Source organism: Pseudophryne corroboree, chromosome 1, assembly GCF_028390025.1.
Source record: "Pseudophryne corroboree isolate aPseCor3 chromosome 1, aPseCor3.hap2, whole genome shotgun sequence".
Lineage (NCBI taxonomy): Eukaryota > Metazoa > Chordata > Amphibia > Anura > Myobatrachidae > Pseudophryne > Pseudophryne corroboree.
Window position 1 is genome coordinate 1,153,378,539 of NC_086444.1, and position 16,259 is coordinate 1,153,394,797.

Sequence of the window (16,259 nt, forward strand, 5' to 3'; positions counted from 1 at the left end):
CGCGGTAAGTCTTGGAATAGACACGGTCCCTGCTGAAGCAGGTCCCGTCTTAGAGGTAGAGGCCACGGATCCTCCGTGAGCATCTCTTGAAGTTCCGGGTACCAAGTTCTTCTTGGCCAATCCGGAGCCACTAGTATCGTTCTTACTCCCTTTTGCCGTATAATTCTCAGTACTTTTGGTATGAGAGGCAGAGGAGGGAACACATACACTGACTGGAACACCCACGGTGTTACCAGAGCGTCCACAGCTATTGCCTGAGGGTCTCTTGACCTGGCGCAATACCTGTCCAGTTTTTTGTTGAGGCGGGACGCCATCATATCCACCATTGGTTTTTCCCAACGGTTCACAATCATGTGGAAGACTTCTGGATGAAGTCCCCACTCTCCCGGGTGTAGATCGTGTCTGCTGAGGAAGTCTGCTTCCCAGTTGTCCACTCCCGGAATGAATACTGCTGACAGTGCTATCACATGATCTTCCGCCCAGCGAAGAATCCTTGCAGCTTCTGCCATTGCTGTCCTGCTTCTTGTGCCGCCCTGTCTGTTTACGTGGGCGACTGCCGTGATGTTGTCCGACTGGATCAACACCGGCTGACCCTGAAGCAGGGGTTTTGCCAGACTTAGAGCATTGTAAATCGCTCTTAGCTCCAGTATATTTATGTGAAGAGACATCTCCAGGCTTGACCATACTCCCTGGAAGTTTCTTCCCTGTGTGACCGCTCCCCAGCCTCTCAGACTGGCATCCGTGGTCACCAGGACCCAGTCCTGTATGCCGAATCTGCGGCCCTCTAACAGATGAGCACTCTGCAACCACCACAGAAGAGACACCCTTGTCCGTGGTGATAAGGTTATCCGCTGATGCATCTGCAGATGCGATCCGGACCATTTGTCCAGCAGATCCCACTGAAAAGTTCGTGCGTGGAATCTGCCGAATGGAATCGCTTCGTAAGAAGCCACCATCTTTCCCAGGACTCTTGTGCATTGATGCACAGACACTTTCCCTGGTTTTAGGAGGTTCCTGACAAGTTCGGATAACTCCCTGGCTTTCTCCTCCGGAAGAAACACCTTTTTCTGAACCGTGTCCAGAATCATTCCCAGGAACAGCAGACGTGTCGTCGGGGTCAACTGAGATTTTGGAAAATTCAGAATCCACCCGTGTTGTTGCAGCACTAGTCGGGTTAGTGCTACTCCGTCCTCCAGCTGTTCTCTGGACCTTGCCCTTATCAGGAGATCGTCCAAGTAAGGGATAATTAATACGCCTCTTCTTCGCAGAAGAATCATCATTTCGGCCATTACCTTGGTAAAGACCCGAGGTGCCGTGGACAATCCAAACGGCAGCGTCTGAAACTGATAATGACAGTTTTGCACCACGAACCTGAGGTACCCTTGATGTGAAGGGCAAATTGGGACATGCAGGTAAGCATCCTTTATGTCCAGGGACACCATAAAGTCCCCTTCTTCCAGATTCGCTATCACTGCTCTGAGTGACTCCATCTTGAACTTGAATTTTTGTATGTACAGGTTCAAAGATTTCAGATTTAGAATAGGTCTTACCGAGCCGTCCGGCTTCGGCACCACAAATAGCGTGGAGTAATACCCCTTTCCCTATTGTAGGAGGGGTACCTTGACTATCACCTGCTGAGAAAACAGCTTGTGAATGGCTTCCAATACCGTCGCCCTGTCTGAGGGAGACGTTGGCAAAGCAGACTTTAGGAACCTGCGAGGGGGAGACTTCTCAAATTCCAACCTGTAACCCTGAGATACTACCTGCAGGATCCAGGGGTCCACCTGTGAGCAAGCCCACTGTGCGCTGAAATTCTTGAGTCGACCCCCCACCGCTCCTGAGTCCGCTTGTAAGGCCCCAGCGTCATGCTGAGGGCTTTGCAGAACCCTGAGAGGGCTTCTGTTCCTGGGCAGGGGCTGCTTGCTGCCCTCTCTTACCCCTTCCTCTGCCCCGAGGCAGATATGACTGTCCTTTTGTCCGCTTGTTCTTATAGGACCGAAAGGACTGCGGCTGAAAAGACGGTGTCTTTTTCTGTTGGGAGGGGGTCTGAGGTAAAAAGGTGGATTTTCCGGCAGTTGCCGTGGCCACCAGATCCGATAGACCGACGCCAAATAATTCCTCCCCTTTATACGGCAATACTTCCATATGTCGTTTGGAATCCGCATCACCTGACCACTGTCGCGTCCATAAACTCCTTCTGGCAGATATGGACATCGCATTTACTCTCGATGCCAGAGTGCAAATATCTCTCTGAGCATCTCGCATATAAAGGAAAGCATCCTTTAATTGCTCTATAGTCAATAAAATACTGTCCCTATCCAGGGTATCAATATTTTCAGTCAGGGAATCCAACCAGACGACCCCAGCACTGCACATCCAGGCTGAGGCGATGGCTGGTCGCAGTATAACACCAGTATGTGTGTATATACTTTTTAGGGTAGTTTCCAGTCTCCTATCAGCTGGATCCCTGAGGGCGGCCGTATCAGGAGACGGTAACGCCACTTGTTTTGATAAGCGTGTGAGCGCCTTATCCACCCTAGGGGGTGTTTCCCAGCGCGCCCTAACCTCTGGCGGGAAAGGGTATAATGCTAATAACTTTTTTGAAATTAGCACTTTTCTATCTGGGTTAACCCACGCTTCATCACATACATCATTTAATTCCTCTGATTCAGGAAAAACTACAGGTAGTTTTTTCACCCCCCACATAATACCCCTTTTTGTGGTACTTGCAGTATCAGAGATATGCAAAGCCTCCTTCATTGCCGTGATCATATAACGTGTGGCCCTACTTGAAAATACGTTTGTTTCATCACCGTCGACACTAGATTCAGTGTCTGGGTCTGGGTCTGTGTCGACCGACTGAGGTAAAGGGCGCTTTACAGCCCCTGACGGTGTCTGAGACGCCTGGGCAGGTACTAACTGGTTTGCCGGCCGTCTCATGTCGTCAACTGATTTTTGTAATGTGCTGACATTATCACGTAATTCCATAAACAAAGCCATCCATTCCGGTGTCGACTCCCTGGGGGGTGACATCACCATTATCGGCAATTGCTCTGCCTCCTCACCAACATCGTCCTCATACATGTCGACACACACGTACCGACACACAGCAGACACACAGGGAATGCTCTTATCGAAGACAGGACCCCACTAGCCCTTTGGGGAGACAGAGGGAGAGTTTGCCAGCACACACCCAAGCGCTATAATATATATGGGAACAACCTTATATAAGTGTTGTTCCTTATAGCAGCTTAAATATATCAAAATATCGCCAAAAAATGCCCCCCCTCTCTGTTTTACCCTGTTTCTGTAGTGCAGTGCAGGGGAGAGTCCTGGGAGCCTTCCTCACAGCGGAGCTGAGCAGGAAAATGGCGCTGTGTGCTGAGGAGAATAAGCCCCGCCCCCTATTTCGGCGGGCTTTTCTCCCGGAGTTTTAGATATCTGGCATGGGTTAAATACATACATATAGCCTCAATGGCTATATGTGATGTATTCTTTTGCCATAAAGGTATTAAATATTGCTGCCCAGGACGCCCCCAGCAGCGCCCTGCACCCTCCGTGACCGCTTGGTGTGAAGTGTGTGACAACAATGGCGCACAGCTGCAGTGCTGTGCGCTACCTTCATGAAGACTGAAGAGCCTTCTGCCGCCTGTTTCCGGACCTTCAATCTTCAGCATCTGTAAGGGGGGTCGGCGGCGTGGCTCCGGGACGAACCCCAGGGTGAGACCTGTGTTCCGACTCCCTCTGGAGCTAATGGTGTCCAGTAGCCTAAGAATCCAATCCATCCTGCACGCAAGTGAGTTGAAATTCTCTCCCCTAAGTCCCTCGATGCAGTGAGCCTGTTGCCAGCAGGACTCACTGAAAATAAAAAACCTAAAAACTTTTTCTAAGCAGCTCTTTAGGAGAGCCACCTAGATTGCACCCTGCTCGGACGGGCACAAAAACCTAACTGGGGCTTGGAGGAGGGTCATAGGGGGAGGAGCCAGTACACACCACCTAATCCTAAAGCTTTATTTTTGTGCCCTGTCTCCTGCGGAGCCGCTATTCCCCATGGTCCTGACGGAGTCCCCAGCATCCACTTAGGACGTTAGAGAAATATACAGTGACTGATCTTAGGATAATACTGTTAGCAGTGGTCATGCTGGGTGTTTGTAATTAAAGCAAACGGTTATGTGCACACTTGCATGCAAACGCCCATTCACCAGCCACCTTGGGGGTTACAAACCTACACATTAAGGTATACCCAGTTGGTACTATATGGGCAAACGCAGTTCTGTTTAGCAGATGAAGGAGAAATGTTATTTACAACACAACCCCTTAGGGACAGGTAGCTATGACAGCTAAGAATTTACCATTGCCACCTGACTGAGGCAGTATATGTATATCTCAGTGGATAAGCCACCTTCAGGGAAGTTTGCCGAAGTTGTAAATGTGTTAATTTTTAGCATATAATCAATGAAAACAAATATAACGAAAACTTACACCTAGATTTATGAAGCCTTGGAGAATTATAAATTGCACTGTGATAAAGTACCAGCCAACCAGCTCCTAACTGTCATTTTTCAAACACAGCCTGTAACATGGCAGTTAGGAGCTGACTGGTTGGTATTTTATCTCCATCCAAGGCTTGATAAATCTGGGCCGTAAGCTACAGATGAGTGATTACAATTATGGCACAATCACTTAGGGGGGAGAGTCAATTCAGCGTAATATGAATAGCACCAGGAACAGGTCCCGAAACTATTCGATTATCCTCACTGCACCATGCATTTAGTCTGGAGATGATGGTTACTGCACCTTAAGGCGGCTGCTTAGTTGCATTCTCCGACTTATGGAGCGACTGCAATGCTATTTCTACACACGCAAAGGCAGAAAACAGCATTGCAGCACTAGTTTAGTTAGCGTTCTGCTCGTACCTCAGGAAGGGTACGAGCAGAAATCCTCTAGTTGGGCTTAATAGCGTGGTAAACTGAATAGCTCTGGGACCTCCTTCCAGACGCTATTCACAACGCCCTGCATTGAATCCCCTGCTTAAAGAGGGATACAGTTTTAATGAGCACAGTAACTGCACTCATCATAAAAAGAATACTTGAAAAAGTCCATTAGGAAAAGAAAAAAAAGTAAAAAAATATTACGCTGACTCTTGTACAAAGAATCCCCCTGACATAATAAATGACTCAATATGCCTCAGAGGACACTTGATACCACAGATTTCCTGTTCTTTGTGTAGTTTTGAGAACACAACAAATGTTAGGAGCCAGGTAGCCAATAAATCTGCTGCCGATGCCCCACGACTAGGAGCAATTTTCCGTAAGTTAATGAATACACGGCTTCCTTGGGTCTTTAAAAGATACCGCCATCTCCTGGATTTGAGGGACTCACAAATTTTAATGTGCATCATCAGCTAAATGTACAAACCTTCATTAACCGGATTGAAAAGTTAGAAGCCTTACTGTACTACACATTAACAGTGATCGCAAAAATGCGCTATGGCACGTATTTCACCCCGTTTTGAAGACCAGGGACTAAAATGGGAGGGTCCCCGGGGACGCGCTCTGCTGCGGCCAATTGCAGGCTGTCAATTTATTGATTGATGGATCCTTGCTTTAAAAAGAGGGAGGTGGAGCCATGGCTCCTCTCCTGGTCATGTGCAGCGGCTTCACAGGCTCCCGGGCTTCCGGCATAATGGTGCAGCGTAGTGTGTGGGACTGGGGTCAGCGGGTGTATGTGCAGCCGGGGTGAGATGGAGGTGAGCGAGTGCATGCTGCGGGGGAGGGGCGAGACGGAGGTGAGCAGGTTTATGCTGTGGAGGGGGGGGGGGATGGGGGAGGTGATGAGCGGGTGTATGCTGCAGAGGGGGGGGGGGGGGGGAAGGAGGTGAGCGGGTGTATGCTGCGGAGGGGGGAGGAGAAGGAGGTGAGCGGGTGTATGCTGCGGAGGGAGGGAGAAGGTGGTGAGCGGGTGTTTGCTGCGGAAGGGGGGGGAGAAGGAGGTGAGTGGGTTTATGCTGCGGAGGGGGGAGAAGGTGGTGAGCGGGTGTATGCTGCGGAGGGGGGGGGGGGGGGGGGAAGGAGGTGAGTGGGTTTATGCTGCGGAGGGGGGAGAAGGAGGTGAGCAGGTGTATGCTGCGCGGGGGGGGGGGGGGGGGGGAGAAGGAGGTGAGCGGGTGTATGCTGCAGAGGGGGGAGAAGGAGGTGAGCGGGTGTATGCTGCGAAGGGGGGAGGAGGTGAGCGGGTGTATGCTGCGAAGGGGGGAGGGAGAAGGAGGTGAGCGGGTGTATGCTGCGGAGGGGGGAGAAGGAGGTGAGCGGGTGTATGCTGCGGAGGGGGGAGAAGGAGGTGAGCGGGTGTATGCTGCGGAGGGGGGAGAAGGAGGTGAGAGGGTGACTTATGTCACTGATCTGCCCTATGCCCCCAGCGACATATGTGCCCGCACTGCAGCAGTCTGTGTGGGGTGGTGGATGGGCTTGCTGTAGGGGGTTCCAGCGTCTGCGGGGGACGACTTAGGGGCTGAGGCTGAAATGTGTATAACATGCTCTACCTGGTGCAATATGTAGAAGTACTCTACCTGTGCACTGTGTATAGTACCCTCTACCTGGAGCAATATGTATACTATGCTCTGCCTGGCGTGAAGTGTATAACATGCTCTACCTGTTGCACTCTACCTGGTGCATTGTAGTATAGCGTGCTCTACCTGGTGCATTGTAGTATAGCGTGCTCTACCTGGTGCATTGTAGTATAGCGTGCTCTACCTGGTGCATTGTAGTATAGCGTGCTCTACCTGGTGCATTGTAGTATAGCGTGCTCTACCTGGTGCATTGTAGTATAGCGTGCTCTACCTGGTGCATTGTAGTATAGCGTGCTTTACCTGGTGCATTGTAGTATAGCGTGCGCTACCTGGTGCATTGTAGTATAGCGTGCTCTACCTGGTGCATTGTAGCATAACGTGCTCTACCTGGTGAATTGTAGTATAACGTGCTCTACCTGGTGCATTGTAGTATAGCGTGCTCTACCTGGTGAATTGTAGTATAACGTGCTCTACCTGGTGCATTGTAGTATAACGTGCTCTACCTGGTGCATTGTAGTATAGCGTGCTTTACCTGGTGCATTGTAGTATAGCGTGCGCTACCTGGTGCATTGTAGTATAGCGTGCTCTACCTGGTGAATTGTAGCATAACGTGCTCTACCTGGTGAATTGTAGTATAACGTGCTCTACCTGGTGCATTGTAGTATAGCGTGCTCTACCTGGTGAATTGTAGTATAACGTGCTCTACCTGGTGCATTGTAGTATAACGTGCTCTACCTGGTGCATTGTAGTATAGCGTGCTCTACCTGGTGCATTGTAGTATAGCGTGCTCTACCTGGTGCATTGTAGTATAACGTGCTCTACCTGGTGCATTGTAGTATAACGTGCTTACCTGGTGCATTGTAGTATAGCGTGCTCTACCTGGTGCATTGTAGTATAGCGTGCTCTACCTGGTGCATTGTAGTATAGCGTGCTCTACCTGGTGCATTGTAGTATAGCGTGCTCTACCTGGTGCATTGTAGTATAGTGTGCTCTACCTGGTGCATTGTAGTATAGCGTGCTCTACCTGGTGCAATATGTATAATATGCTCTGCCTGGCGCTAATGAAGTTCTCTACCTGGAGCCAAGTGTATAACGTGCTCTACCTGGCACAGTGTGTATAGGAGGTTCTACCTGGTGCAATGTGTATAAGCGGCACTATTATGTGGTCACGTCCCTTCCCCATGAAGCCACACCCCTAATTTTTTTGGGCGCGCACTGCCTATAGTTTAAAATCTAAGAGGCGGAGCACCAATTAACTTTCTGCCAAAGGGCACCAAAATGTCTAGTTACAGCTCTGGTGCAGGGTGTCCTGCATGCTACACAGCCCAGCAGCACTGTCACCCCATCCCCCCACCTTGCAACAATTTTGTAGTGTCGAAATAAGATTAAGATTAATAAGAACCTTTATTCCAATGGGACCCAGAAAAGGACCGGTAGGAACCCAATTTTTAAAAGTCAGGAGTCCCTGGGACCCACTTTTTTTTGGGCTCAGCGCAATCACTGCCTTAAGGCAATATTTCCCAACATCGGTCCTCAAGGCACACCAATGGCTCAGATGTTGTGCGCAAAATCAGCACATTCAGCATCCAAACGAGAGTTTGGATACCCAAAGCAGGACTTTAGACGGGTTTAGTTGTTTTAAGCAGCTAACCCGGTTGTTTGGGTGCGACATGCATGGGCGCCCAAACACAATTAAATCATCTTCTTAAGGGACGATTCAGTTGTTTACTGTGCCCCCTGCTGGGCATCTTTAGCAATGGGCGTCTATCGGAGCTATTCAATTGTTACCAGATAAGGCACCTGTCCGCTCCAGATTTAACCGCGCAAAGCCACTAAACCTGTCTGAAGCGCTTAAATGTGCATCCAAAGTCCAGCTTTGGTCATCCAAACCACAGACTTTAACACTTTTTTTTCCCTCGCACCTCCTGAAGCTGCAGTAAAACATGTAACTGCTGCAGCTAACGGGAGTCTATCAGGGAATAGCTCCAATAGACGCTCATTTTTTTCAGACGGCAAGCTGGTGGTGAGCGCCAAAACTGAATTTGCCTCGTAGTGTGCTTTGGGGAATGAGGTTGGAAAACATTACACTAAAATAGCCGCGAAGCAAGATCATCTCACCTCCATCGCGGCCCGATCTGACCGGTACAGGCAGATTTGTGTGCAATCCAAAGGGGCTGTGAACCAAAGTCAGCGAGTCTGCAGCTACTGCAAGTATGGCACACAACTGCACTTGCTCACAGGGGATCAGTACGTATTACCGCTGGACGGAATCCCGGCGGTTGAAATACCGACACCGGGATCCCGACCGGCACAATCCCGACAGGGGGACAAGCGCAATGCAGCTCCTTGCGGGCTCGCTACGCTCGGCACACGGTGTCAATTCAATTCTGCAACAGTTGAAAAGCGCCGGGAGGCTATTCAATTCAGCTCCAGTTAAGTCGGCGATGGCCCGTTCTCGACGATTTAACAGGTAGTTTTTTTCGGGAGAACGGGCATTCTCCGACTTAACTTCCCGACAGAATCAGCCTCGCGCCGGCCGCGCTGCAGCACTTTTGTCGGGTTTCTTCTCTCATCCCCCGGGGATGAGAGAAGAATTCCCGACAATTGAGGGTCAGTCGTCGCTGTATTGAATAGCGCCGGGAGCAAACTCCCGGCACTATTCAACTGTTGCCGAATTGAATCGACCCCAATGTCGGGATTGTGCCGATCGGGATCCCGTTGTCGGTATTCCGACCGCCGGGATTCCGTCCGGCGGAATCTTGACCGAATACCGCTCACAGGCTGCGTCAACTCGCTCTTAACTTAATTCCCCCCTAAATCCAAAAGCCCATCCAGGGGGCAATTTAATTCTCGGCGATGGAAGCAACATGCAGTTCGGGAATGGCAAACTGTGCCCAAGAACACAGCAAGTATCACCTTGCGGCGGCGGAAAATTGGCTGATAGGTGCACAGATAGCAATGTAACCAATCCCTGCAGCACATCATGCAGAGTTAAATTCCTCCTCACAGACACCAAAGCCAGAACTTCTACTGTACATCTCACTGTCTACATCAGTGCATCTCAAATCCAGTCCTCGCGACCCACTAACAGTGCATGTTTTCCAGATCTCCTCACAGAACCACAAGTGATAAGTGTAACCACTTGTGGATCTTTTAAAATGTGTCCGTGTGCTCCAGCAAGGAGATATGGAAAACATGCACCAGCAGTGTGTCCTGAGCACTGGATTTGATAAGCACTAGCCTACAGACCTCATGTTGTGCAAAGTGACCCAGTGTGCCTGACTAAGCAGCAGCGTGTACACCAAAGAGGCATGTAGCATTAAGCAGGGCATCAAAGAGCATATCACACGCAAAACATTAACCACATTAGAGCCTGAGAGAATACTCCCACACATATGTGCAATGCAACTTGTTAGCATGCAAGAGTGGTGATGCTGCTAGCACTTGAATGCCATGTAGTGGTCACAGTGAGCTTACCCTCCCATCCCCTTGCACTTGGTACCCAACAATAGTCACAACACTGTAGCAAGGGTCCTCCTCTAGTCTAGTTGTGGAGTCCTAGCCTGGGCAACTTTACATTGCATGCAATGCACATACATATACACCGACACACACGATACAGAAGCAGTTTACAGGGATTACACACAGATTTAATCAAACAAATAACTAAAATAAAAAATAAAAAATGCAAAACACTTCAAGCAGGCAGACCTATAAAGACTGCTCTGCAAACATGGATGTCCTACAGCAGCACAATATAGAGTGCAAAACTCAGGGAGACATGGGAATGGGGCATTCATGGAGGGGTGAGAGGGCATTAAAGCAATGCATCTGCCCCATTCCTGACTGACATAGGGATGGGGCAGACATAACCCGTACAGTGCAATAGCAGTAATTAGTGGAAGTGGCAGCATATGGCTGCACAGTGCTATGTATGCTATATTGCATTATTATTATTATTATTATTATTATGCAGATAGCACATCAGCAATGGAGGCAGCAGCTGGGCCTGGCCTGCCCACCCTCTCTATATGGGGGCACGCAGGCCCCTCAGCGCACCGGGAACGGACGCAGAAAGCCGATCCCGCCAAGTTTCAGGCCCAGCCGCCTACTCCCCCCTCCTCCCCTCCCGGAACATGATGCCGCCGGGAGGTCCCCGCTGCCCGGGCACACACACAGACACACGGATGAGTAGGGGGACACACAGACACGGGGGGGGGAGCAAGTGGGGGATAAAGACGAAGTGACCTGTTTGTCGCATCCTTATGTGCGCGGCGGCGGAGTGCGGGGAGAGCTACGGCTCCTGCTGGCTGGCAATCAATGGAGGAGAGACAGGCACACGGCGAGCCGGGCTCCTCCCCCGCCAGCCAACCGAACACGCCCACTCACGGCGGCGGGAACGCCCCCCTGCCTCCTCAGTCGCCCGCGGCGGGAAAATTCTCGGTTGCTGATTGGCTGGGCGGGCGCCAGGCGGCGGCACGACCGGCGCTTTCAAATGGAGCGTTGGGGAGTGTGTGACGCAGCAGCAGCAAGCGGGCGACGATGGGGTCGCTTCGGGCCGGGCACGGGCGGCTACTGCTCGCTCACGTCACTCCTGAGGAAACACGGCGGTGTCAGTGAGAGCTGATAACCGTCAGTCATACAGGAGACAGTACTGGTTAATCAGCGCTCCAGCACCATAATACCCGGGAAGCTGCTTCATCTTTCCGCAGCACCCTAATGCTGCGTATAAAGGTGCACACACGCTGTGAGCAATGTTGCTCATTTTCACCCTTCCTGAGAAACGTCGCTCATTTTGTCTGCAACTGTGTATGCCGTCGGCGACCATCGGTGCAGAGCCCAGCCGTGCAGGCAGCTCAATCTGGAGTCCAAGAACTGCCTGCCCGGCTGCTGTGTGACGTCTGAGTAATATGAACGTATTATCGCTCAGGGTGTACGGCTGACCACCCGGCCCTGGAAGTGGAAACACAAGGCACCGTCGCTCCACCCTAAACTGCATATTGTATTTGTATGATATATTGTTCCGTTGCGGGTTGGAATGATATATTGTCCACATTGCATAGTGCGTACCTGCGATTATGCGCTCCTGGCTGTTTGCAATGGGTTTGTCCCATCTGATGTACAGTACGTCAGACCGACCCCACGGATGACTGCATGCAGTTAAATGTGGGGTGTACTGACGTATATCATGCTGACATTCGATATATTGTGCAGTGTAATATATCAGGACCAGGGATGGCCATCGGTTGGTTATCCACTTGTGTAGAACAATTAATGGTCACTCATGCTTTAGTGTTCAATGAGGTGCGGGCCATTAAGATCCTTGGGTTAGCCTCTGTGTCACGACGCCTTGGAGAAAAGAAACATTTCTATAACGTCCTAGTGGATGCTGGGGACTCCGTAAGGACCATGGGGAATAGACGGGCTCTGCAGGAGACTGGGCACTTTAAGAAAGAATTTGGATACTGGTGTGCTCTGGCTCCTCCCTCTATGCCCCTCCTACAGACCTCAGTTTAAATCTGCCCGGACGAGCTGGGTGCTGTTTAGTGAGCTCTCCTGAGCTTGCTATAAGAAAGTATTTTGTTAGGTTTTTTATTTTCAGGGAGATCTGCTGGCAACGGACTCCCTGCATAGTGGGACTGAGGGGAGAGAAGCAGCCCTACTCTCTGAAGATAGGTCCTGCTTCTTAGGCTACTGGACACCATTAGCTCCAGAGGGATCGTACACAGGATCTCACCCTTTGTCGTCCGATCCTGGAGCCGCGCCGCCGTCCCCCTCGCAGAGCCGGAAGACAGAAGCCGGGTGAAAGAAGCAAGAAGACTTCAAAATCGTCGGCAGAAGACTCCAGTCTTCACTGAGGTAGCGCACAGCACTGCAGCTGTGCGCCATTGCTCCCACACTACACCCACATACTGCGGTCACTGTAGGGTGCAGGGGGGAGCGCCCTGGGCAGCAATTAGGACCTCTTGGCAAAAGTGGAGCATATATACAGTTGGGCACTGTATATATGTATGAGCCCCCGCCATAATATTACACAAACGCGGGACAGAAGCCCGCCGCTGAGGGGGCGGGGCTTCTTCCTCACCACTCGCCAGCGCCATTTTCTCTCCACAGCTCCGCTGAGAGGAAGCTCCCCAGGCTCTCCCCTGCAGATTCACGGTAGAAGAGGGTAAAAAGAGAGGGGGGGCACATAAATTAGGCGCAAAAACATATTATACAGCAGCTACTGGGTTAACACTAAGTTACTGTGTGATTCCTGGGACATAAAGCGCTGGGGGGTGTGCTGGCATACTCTCTGTTTCTCCAAAGGGCCTTGTGGGGGAACTGTCTTCAAAAAAGAGCATCCCGTGTGTGTGGTGTGTCGGTACGCTTGTGTAGACATGTTTGACGAGGAAGGCTATGTGAAAGCAGAGCGGGAGCAAATAAATGTGGTGTCTCCGCCGACGGCACCGACACCTGATTGGATGGATATGTGGAAGGTTTTAAATGATAATGTTAATTCCTTGCATAAAAGGTTGGATAAAGCTGAAGCCTTAGGACAGTCGGGGTCTCAACCCATGCCTGATCCTATGTCGCAGAGGCCGTCAGGGTCTCCGAAGCGCCCACTATCCCACATTGTTGACACAGATACCGACATGGATTCTGACTCCAGTGTCGATTACAATGATGCAAAGTTACAGCAAAAATTGGCTAAAGCCATCCGTTATATGATTATAGCAATGAAGGATGTGTTGCACATCACAGAGGAAACCCCAGACCCCGACAAGAGGGTTCATATGTATGGGGGAAAAAAGGCAGGAGGTGACCTTTCCCCCTTCACATGAGCTAAATGAGTTCTGTGAAAAGGCTTGGAATCTCCAGATAAAAAACTGCAGATTTCCAAACGGATGCTTATGGCGTATCCTTTCCCGCCAACGGACAGGTTACGCTGGGAATCCTCCCCTAGGGTGGACAAAGCTCTAACACGCTTATCCAAGAGGGTAGTCCTTCCGTCACAGGATACGGCCACCCTAAAAGATGCTGCGGATAGAAAGCAGGAGGGTACCCTGAAGTCTATTTATACACATTCAGGTACCTTACTAAGGCCGGCAATTGCGTCGGCCTGGGTGTGTAGTGCTGTAGCAGCATGGACGGATACCTTATCTGAGGAACTGGATACCTTAGACAAGGATACTATATTAATGACCCTGGGGCATATAAAAGACTCTGTCCTATATATGAGAGATGCTCAAAGAGACATTAGCCTACTGGGCTCTAGAATAACTGCAATGTCGATTTCTGCCAGAAGGGTCCTGTGGACTCGGCAATGGACAGGCGATGCCGACTCAAAAAGGCACATGGAGGTTTTACCTTACAAGGGTGAGGAATTGTTTGGGGAGGGTCTCTCGGACCTGGTCTCCACAGCTACTGCTGGAAAGTCAAATTTTTTGCCATATGTTCCCTCACAACCTAAGAAAGCACCGTATTACCAAATGCAGTCCTTTCGATCACAAAAAGGCAAGAAAGTCCGAGGTGCGTCCTTTCTTGCCAGAGGCAGGGGCAGAGGAAAGAAGCTGCACAACACAGCTAGTTCTCAGGAACAGAAGTCCTCCCCGGCTTCCACTAAATCCACCGCATGACGCTGGGGCTCCACAGGCGGAGCTAGGCCCGGTGGGGGGCGCGTCTCCAAAATTTCAGCCACAAGTGGGTTCACTCCCAGGTGGATCCCTGGGCAATAGAGATTGTGTCTCAGGGATACAAGCTGGAATTCGAAGAGATGCCCCCTTACCAATACCTCAAATCGGCCCTGCCAGCTTCCCCCTTAGAGAGGGAAATAGTGTTAGCTGCAATTCACAAATTGTATCTTCAGCAGGTGGTGGTCAAGGTTCCCCTCCTTCAACAAGGGAAGGGTTATTATTCGACCATGTTTGTGGTACCGAAACCGGACGGTTCGATCAGACCCATATTGAATTTAAAATCCCTGAACATATACCTGAAAAGGTTCAAGATGGAATCGCTCATAGCGGTCATCGCAAGCCTGGAAGGGGGGATTTTATGGTGTCTCTGGACATAAAGGATGCATACCTTCATGTACCCATTTATCCACCTCATCAGGCGTACCTCAGATTTGTGGTACAGGATTGTCATTACCAATTCCAGACATTGCCGTTTGGTCTCTCCACGGCACCGAGAATATTTACCAAGGTAATGGCGGAAATGATGGTGTTCCTGCGAAAGCAAGGGGTCACAATTATCCCATACTTGGACGATCTCCTCATAAAGGCGAGGTCCAGAGAGCAGTTGCTGATCAGCGTAGCACGCTCTCGGGAAGTGTTACAACAGCACGGCTGGATTCTAAACATTCCAAAGTCGCAGTTGATTCCTACGACTCGTCTGCCCTTCCTGGGCATGATTCTGGACACAGACCAGAAGAGGGTTTATCTCCCGATGGAGAAGGCTCAGGAGCTCATGACACTGGTCAGAGACCTATTAAAACCAAAACAGGTGTCGGTGCATCACTGCACGCGAGTCCTGGGAAAGATGGTGGCATCATACGAGGCCATTCCTTTCGGCAGGTTCCACGCGAGGACCTTTCAATGGCATCTATTGGACAAGTGGTCCGGATCACATCTTCAGATGCATCGGCTGATCACCCTATCCCCCAGGGCCAGGGTGTCTATCATGTGGTGGCTGCAGAGTGCTCACCTCCTCGAGGGCCACAGATTCGGCATTCAGGACTGGGTCCTGGTTACCACGGATGCAAGCCTCCGAGGGTAGGGGGCAGTCACACAGGGAAGAAATTTCCAAGGTCTGTGGTCAAGTCAGGAGACTTGCCTCCACATCAACATCATGGAACTAAGGGCCATATACAACGCCCTATGTCAAGCGGAGACCCTGCTTCGCAACCAATCTGTTCTGATTCAGTCAGACAACATCACCGCAGTGGCTCATGTAAACCGCCAAGGCGGCACAAGAAGCAGGGTGGCGATGGCGGAAGCCACCAGAATTTTTTGCTGGGCGGAGAATCACGTAAGCGCACTGTCAGCAGTGTTCATTCCGGGAGTGGACAACTGGGAAGCAGACTTCCTCAGCAGGCACGACCTCCACCCGGGAGAGTGGGGACTTCATCAAGAAGTCTTCATGCAGATTGCAAGTCGGTGGGAACTGCCACAGGTGGACATGATGGCATCCCGCCTCAACAAAAAGCTACAGAAGTATTGCGCCAGGTTAAGAGACCCTCAGGCGATAGCTGTGGACGCACTAGTGACACCATGGGTGTTCCAATCGGTTTATGTATTTCCTCCTCTTCCTCTCATACCCAAGGTGCTGAGAATCATAAGACAAAGAGGAGTGAGAACAATACTTATTGTTCCGGATTGGCCAAGAAGAACTTGGTATCCAGATATGCGAGAAATGCTCACAGAGGACCCATGGCCTCTGCCTCTAAGACAGGACTTGTTGCAACATGGGCCCTGTCTGTTCCAAGACTTACCGCGGCTGCTTTTGACGGCATGGCGGTTGAACGCCGGATCCTAGCAGAAAAAGGCATTCCAGATGAGGTCATTCCTACGCTGATAAAGGCTAGGAAGGATGTGACGGCTCAACATTATCACCGTATATGGCGAAAATATGTTGCTTGGTGTGAGGCCAGGAATGCCCCTACGGAGGAATTCCAGCTGGGCTGTTTTCCTTCACTTCCTACAGTCGGGAG

General features: G+C 50.7%; 1 protein-coding gene across 2 annotated transcripts in view; it reads right to left on the reverse strand.

Moving 5' to 3' along the window:
- Positions 1-11,073, reverse strand: part of NSD2 (nuclear receptor binding SET domain protein 2) — a 158,257-nt gene extending 147,184 nt beyond the window's left edge. The window contains exon 1 of one of the 2 annotated variants that reach the window (XM_063924799.1): positions 10,817-11,073. The gene's annotated coding sequence lies outside the window, so the exon portion shown is untranslated. The remainder of the gene's footprint in view (positions 1-10,816) is intronic. The other variant, XM_063924797.1, reaches the window with a different exon arrangement.
- Positions 11,074-16,259: the final 5,186 nt, after the last annotated feature.